The following is a 7568-nucleotide window of genomic DNA, read 5'->3' as shown; positions in this document are numbered from 1 at the left end:
CTCTCATCTAAGCAGGCTTTTCATAAAACACAGAAGTATTGGTTCGGTTTTCACAGGTTACCAAAAGACCAGTGACTTTTTTAGTGACTTCCTCCTTCCTAATGTGTCCCCAAAAATGTAAACTTCAATTTCTTTAGCTACCCCACAAGATGTATTTACCTTTATTTAGGGTCTCGAATGTCTTTTCAGCTGAACTGATATGACATTGCCAAGAGATATCAGAGAAACGATTACAACTTCACAATTACTATTTGTCTATCCTTATCTTTCTTATTCTTTACTAACAAATCTTGAAACTAATTGAAGATTAATATCTGAAACTAATGTCACTCATTTTGCACAGAAATTATATAGGTTAAAAAAAAATAAAAAGGTTTTCAACTGCCCACCTCCCCCCTTGCATAATTAGGGCAGATTAAATTCATGTTATAAATCTTGTTTATTACCGAAAAGACTAAGGGTCATTTGACAGAGGTGTTAGGCACATTATAAACAAAGTATGCAGGAGAATCCATTCCAAAAAGTTTGCAATTTAAATAGAGAAGAAAAAGAGGAGACTAAAGGGGCAAATTAAATTAAAATGCAGTTGGAGAGCCAGGGGAATTCTCTGCTTTTCTCCTGACTTTCACTTTATGCAAAGACACAAAAGTTAAATGCAATAAAATAGTAATATTTTTAAACACATTTGGGATGACAAAATCATGAAACACTTATAAACAAGGCTACAGATAATAACACAAAGAAACCTGAACGAGACATCACTATTCAGCACACAGGTCTCATAGAACAATAAGGAAAAGCACTGAATTTAATGAGGTTTAAAATATTTTTAAATTCAAATCATATTGGGGGGGGAAGAAATCCAAAAGCATTAATTGGCACAACTTTTTTCTAGTGGAATTCCACTTGGATATCAATAGGTTGTGGAAAACACTAAACACAGGACCAGCACATTGATCACAGGGAGCACGTGACAATTAGAGGGTATCACAATTATATAGCTGAAGAAGAATACTACAGTATTATACAGTAATTGTCACAATTTAAATAATTACTGCAGCTGATTATTGTAGAATAGGAAAAAAAAATCAGCCAAAGAGATAATAACAGGAATGGCAGAAAAAGTTTCTGTAGCTTCCACGTCAAAATTATGATAAAGGACAATACTCTTGCATTCGTTTCCAAGTCCATGTCAACTACAATGCTGCTGTTAATGTTCTCCAAGACTTTCACTTCCAATTCCTAGAGATACTCCAAAGTAATTACATTCATAGAATCATAGAATCATAGAATAGTTAGGGTTGGAAAGGAACTTAAGATCATCTACTTCCAACCCCCCTGCCATGGGCACTAAACCATGTCACCCAAGACTCCATCCAACCTGGCCTTGAACACTGCCAGGGATGGAGCATTCACAGCATCCTTGGGCAAACCATTCCAGAGCCTCACCACCCTCACTGTAAAGAACTTCTTCCTTATATCTAACCTAAACTTCCCCTGTTTAAATTTGAAGCCATTACCCCTTGTCCTACCACTACTGTCACTGATGAAGAGTCCCTCCTCAGCATCCTTGTAGGCCCCCTTCAGATACTGGAAGGCTGCTATGAGGTCTCCACGCAGCCTTCTCTTCTCCAGGCTGAACAGCCTCAACTTTCTCAGCCTATCTTCATACGGGAGGTGCTCTAGCCCTCTTATCATCCTCGTGGCCCTCCTCTGGACTCGCTCCAACAGCTCCATGTCCTTTTTATGTTGAGGACACCAGAACTGTACACAGTACTCCAAGTGAGGTCTCACGAGAGCAGAGTGGAGGGGCAGGATCAGATCCTCCTGCCTGCTGGTCACGCTTCTTTTGATGCAGCCCAGGATACGGTTGTCTTCTGGGCTGCAAGCGCACACTGCCGGCTCATGTTCAGTTTCTCATCAACCAACACCCCCAAGTCCTTCTCTGCAGGGCTGCTCTGAATCTCTTCTCCGCCCAACCTGTAGCTGTGCCTGGGATTGCCCCGACCCAGGTGTAGGACCTTGCACTTATCCAGCTACAGAGGGGGTTTTTTAATTCCAGATGAAGGTTGATTTTCTTAAGATAACAGACAATAAGTTTTCACCATCTCTTCTGGAGCATTTCTTTCGTTACCTATTGGCAAGTTTGTAAGTTTTGTTCTTGTGTTTTGTCTCATTCTTCGAACTCTGAAAGTCTGTACAATCAATCATCAGTTGTCTTGTTATAGAGATGATAAAATATTACCTTCTCACAGTTTTGTATCCCTATTCAGTTTTTATTGCAAGTGTGATAGATACTCAATAACTTATTTGCCTACAATGAATTTGAGGCATGCAGATTTAAACTGGACACTCATGATGTAATCCCATTAAGTTTAAGAAAGATGGTTTGGAAATTGTAGCATATTTATTAGGGTTTAGGGGTTGTTTAAAAAAACCCCTCAAATCCAAGTAGGCGAACCTTCCTTTCCCCCAGATCTTAAGAAAAGGGTCTTGCAATATGTATGGGTGCTCTTGAACTAGGCAGCTGCATACACGGTGCAGTGCAGATGTAGTTTCAGGCTTCAGCATAGACCGAAACACGGCACACTTTCCCAGAACCCTTCTGCTTGCTCTGGAGTTAGCTCGTACTGCCTGAAACTTGTGTCTCTATTCTTGCTTGGGTGTGCAGAGAGCTGCAGTCGGCTTTCCTAACTTCAGGGTAAAGGGCACTTTTTTAGGATGTGTGACACTGAAATGTGACTGCTGTGGAGCCTTCGCACAGCGGGCACAAGTACCTCCTCTGGGGAAAGCTGGCTTGTAGCTTGCTGATTTTGGCTCTCACAGTTCATTAGGCCTGATGGTAGCTGCTGTTAGGAGGGTGCTGGCTATTACAAAGGATCTTCAGAAGCTCAACTGTGCATGCTCTGGGTATCACGTCTCCAACTTGCAGTTTTAAGGACATAAAATATTTGTGCTCTTTGCTGAGCAGCAACATAGCTGATGTAGAGATTTCAACTGGCTAAATATTCAGCAGAGCCTCAAACTGCTTTCATTTTTCAAAAAGCTCCAATAAATTTCAGATTTTGGATTTGGAAACAACCATTCAGATGGTTAGCCAATAACTAACAATATGGAATTATTTATGTAGATGTAGTTGCAACACTTCTGCTGAAATGCTCTAAAATGTGACCTGGCCAGCAAAGAAAATCTTTAATCAATTCACAAATCACATGGTTTGACACGGTGGTTAAATCCTTATCTGAGGACTGGGGAGCTGAGAGCCCTGCATCTGCTGCAGGCTGAGGACTGTTTTGACAGCAATCCTGTAAGGGGTACTAAGTATTTGTTTTAAGATATATTTTAATAATGTAAGTGTGCAGTCTGTGGTTTATTAGATGTTGATCTTCTCCAACTGGGGACATTCAGAGAGGGAAAGCAGTTACTGCTTCACAAAAGAAAGGAATTTCCATGGATTGATGGCATCTTCTCAAAACATCCTGCTGTCACCATTTCCCTTCTGTGTTCGTAGTCCCCAACAGTACCATACTTGCAGGCATAATGAGAATAGAGCACCAATGTCAACTTTTCAGTTGTTCAAAATTTGTAATTTCATCCTCAAAAGGTGTTTTCTTATGAGAAAGGAAGCACACTTCCCCCCCCCCGAAAAAAAAAGGCCTTTTCTGCCAGGGACAGACTGAAGCTGAACACTTAGCTATGAAGGCATTCCTTGCTGGAATAATCAACTTTATTTTAATTAAAACTGACTTGGTGCTTGTGAAAGCTGCTGGGATTATGGTACTAGAGGAAAATGAATAGTTTTGATGAGTAATAAACTTATGTGAGAAGGTAGTTGTGGTTGCTATTCTTTAACTCGGTTCCAAACAAAAAACCCAAATGAACGGTGCAGTATGCGTTACTGGTAACTGAGAGAAGATAGTTTGTTGTGAGTTTATCAATTTATAAAAACAACCAGTTTGCTTTTCGTTAAATATATTTTGAAGGGAATTAATAGCCACCTTTCGAGAAACTGGTTGGAAAAATGTAAGCTGTGCTTCAGGAGTTGTTATTTTAGTTTTCTGTGGTGGCAGTTTAACTGTAAATCAGTGGGCAAAAGTGCATGCAGGCATCTGAAGACATGGCTTATCTTGTATGTGGGAAAGATGCTTTGTGTTCTACAGCTTGAATACACCTATCTGTATGTACAGCATAAATATTACAGCTAGAGTGGTTGAAAATTTTTGAACATAAATTTTAGGCAAGGAATTTTTTATTGGATTTTCACCAGTTTTCTGTAAGAGAGAAATATTCTTTGTCTGCCAGTTCATTTTTATGACGTTTTGCTGCAATTGCAAATGAAATCTCACTGTATCGCCAAAATCTGATTTATGTATGACAGTGGAGTGTGTGAGCTGTGGGTCAGACAGTAAATATTCTACCTGTAGCTAGGATGGTATTGTGTTTGTGGCATTATCCCTTTATTAGTCTGTGTTCAAATATGATCCCCACAATATGTTTTCTGAGCATTTATTTTAATTTCTGATATTAATGTAAATTTTCATAGAATCATAGAAGGGTTGGAAAGGACCTTAAGATCATCTAGTTCCAACCCCCCTGCCACGGGCAGGGACACCTTGCCCTAAACCATGTCGCCCAAGGCTCTGTCCAGCCCGGCCTTGAACACTGCCAGGGATGGAGCATTCACAGCATCCTTGGGCAAACCATTCCAGTGCTTCACCACCCTCAAAGTAAAGAACTTCTTCCTCATATCTAACCTAAACTTTCCCTGTTTAAATTTGAACCCGTTACCCCTTGTCCTATCACTACAGTCCCTAATGCAGAGTCCCTCCCCAGCATCCTTGTAGGCCCCCTTCAGATACTGGAAGGCTGCTATGAGGTCTCCATGCAGCCTTCTCTTCTGCAGGCTGAACAGCCTCAACTTTCTCAGCCTGTCTTTATACGGGAGGTGCTCCAGCCCCCTGATCATCCTCGTGGCCCTCCTCTGGACTCGCTCCAACAGCTCCATGTCCTTTTTATGTTGAGGACACCAGAACTGTACACAATACTCCAAGTGAGGTCTCACGAGAGCAGAGTGGAGGGGCAGGATCAGATCCTTCTACCTGCTGGTCACGCTTCTTTTGATGCAGCCCAGGATATAGAATCATAGAATCGTAAGGGTTGGAAAGGACCTTAAGATCATCTAGTTCCAACCCCCCTGCCATGGGCAGGGACACCTTGCCCTAAACCACGAGGCTCAAGGCTCTGTCCAACCCGGCCTTGAACACCACCAGGGATGGAGCATCCACAACCTCCCTGGGCAACCCATTCCAGTGCTTCACCACCCTCACTGTAAAGAACTTCTTCCTTATATCTAATCTAAACTCCCCCTGTTAAAGTTTGAACCCATTACCCCTTGTCCTACCACTACAGTCCCTAAGGAAGAGTCCCTCCCCAGCATCCTTGTAGACGCCCTTCAGATACTGGAAGGCTGCTATGAGGTCACCACGCAGCCTTCTCTTCTCCAGGCTGAACACCCCCAACTTGCTCAGCCTGTCTTCATACGGGAGGTGCTCCAGCCCTCTTATCATCCTCGTGGCCCTCCTCTGGACTCACTCCAACAGCTCCATGTCCTTTTTTATGTTGAGGACACCAGAACTGTACACAGTACTCCAAGTGAGGTCTCACAAGAGCAGAGTAGAGGGGCAGGATCACCTCCTTTGACCTGCTGGTCACGCTTCTTTTGATGCAGCCCAGGATACAGTTGGCTTTCTGGGCTGCGAGCGCACACTGCCGGCTCATGTTCAGTTTCTCATTAACCAACACCCCCAAGACCTTCTCCGCAGGGCTGCTCTGAATCTCTTCTCCGCCCAACCTGTAGCGGTGCCTGGGATTGCCCCGACCCAGGTGTAGGACCTGGCACTTGGCTTGGTTGAGGCTTCATGAGGTTGGCATCGGCCCACCTCTCAAGCGTGTCCAGGTCCCTCTGGATGGCATCCCTTCCCTCCAGCGTGTCAACCGAACTACACAGCTTGGTGTCATCGGCAAACTTGCTGAGGGCGCACTCGATCCCACTGTCCATGTCTCCGACAAAGATGTTGAACCAGATCGGTCCCAACGCCAACCCCTGAGGGACACCACTCATTACTGGTCTCCAACTGGACATCGAGCCGTTGACCACAACTCTTTGCGTGCGGCCATCCAGCCAATTCTTTATCCACTGAGTGGTCCATCCATCAAATTGATGTCTCTCCAATTTAGAGACAAGGATGTCGTGCGGGACAGTGCCGAACGCTTTGCACAAGTCCAGGTAGATGACATCAACTGCTTTGCCCCATCCATCAGTTCTGTAGCCCCATCATAGAAGGCCACCAAATTGGTCAGACAGGATTTCCCCTTAGTGAAGCCATGTTGGCTGTCACCAACCACCTCGTTGTTTTTCATGTGCCTTAGCATGCTTTCCAGGAGAATCTGCCCCAAGATTTTGCCAGGCTTGGAGGTGAGACTGACTGGTCTGTAGTTCCCCGGGTCTTCCATATTCCCCTTGAAAAAGGGGGTTATATTTCCCTTTTTCCAGTCGTCTGGAACTTCACCTGACTGCCATGATTTTTCAAATATGATGGATAGTGGCTTAGCAATTTGATCCGCCAGCTCCTTCAGGACCGGCAGATGGATTTCATCAGGTCCCGTGAACTTGTGCGCATTCAGGTTCTTAAGATGATCTCGAACCTGATCCTCTCCTACAGTGGGCCTAAGGTCTTCATTCTCACAGTCCTTGTATCTGCCTTCCAAGACTTGGGCGGTGTGGTCAGAGCGCTTGTCGGTGAAGACTCGGGCAAAGAAGTTATTGAGAACCTCAGCCTTCTCCAAATCCAGGGTGGCCAGTTATCCTGTTTGCTTCCGGAGAGGGCCCACGTTGTCCCTAGTCTGTCTTTTGTTTGCTACATAACTATAGAATCCTTTCCTGTTATCTTTCACATCCCTTGCCAGATTTAATTCTAACTGGGCCTTAGCTTTCCTGACCTGGTCCCTAGCTTCCCAGACAATATCCCAGTATTCTTCCCAGGCCGCTTGTCCTTGCTTCCACCTTATATAAGCTTCTTTTTTCCCCTCTAAGATTCCTCAGCAGGTCCTTATCCATCCATAGAGGCCTCCTGGCCTTCTTGCCCCATTTCCTTCTAGTCGGGACGCAACGGTCCTGAGCTTGGAGCAGGTGATCCTTGAATATCAACCAGCAGTATTGGGCCCCCTTGCCCTCTAGGGCTTTATCCCACGGAACCTTACTAAGGAGGTTCCTGAAGAGGCCAAAGTCTGCTCTCTTGAAGTTCAGGGCAGTGAGCTTGCTGCATGCTCTTCTCCCTGCCCTGAGGATCTTGAACTCGACCATCTCATGATCGCTACAGCCAAGCCTTCCCTGGAGCATTGCATTCCCAACCAGCCCCTTCCGTGTTGGTGAGCACGAGGTCAAGCATGGCACATCTCCTTGTTGGCTCCTCTATTACTTGCAAGAGGAACTTGTCTTCCACACAATCGAGGAACCTCCTGGATTGCTTGTGCTGGGCTGTACCGTCTCTCCAACAGATATCAGGATG

This window comes from Strigops habroptila, chromosome W (assembly GCF_004027225.2).
Source record: "Strigops habroptila isolate Jane chromosome W, bStrHab1.2.pri, whole genome shotgun sequence".
Classification (NCBI taxonomy): Eukaryota; Metazoa; Chordata; class Aves; order Psittaciformes; family Psittacidae; genus Strigops; species Strigops habroptila.
The sequence above is the reverse complement of the archived record's forward strand: the minus strand, read 5'-3'. Positions refer to the sequence as shown.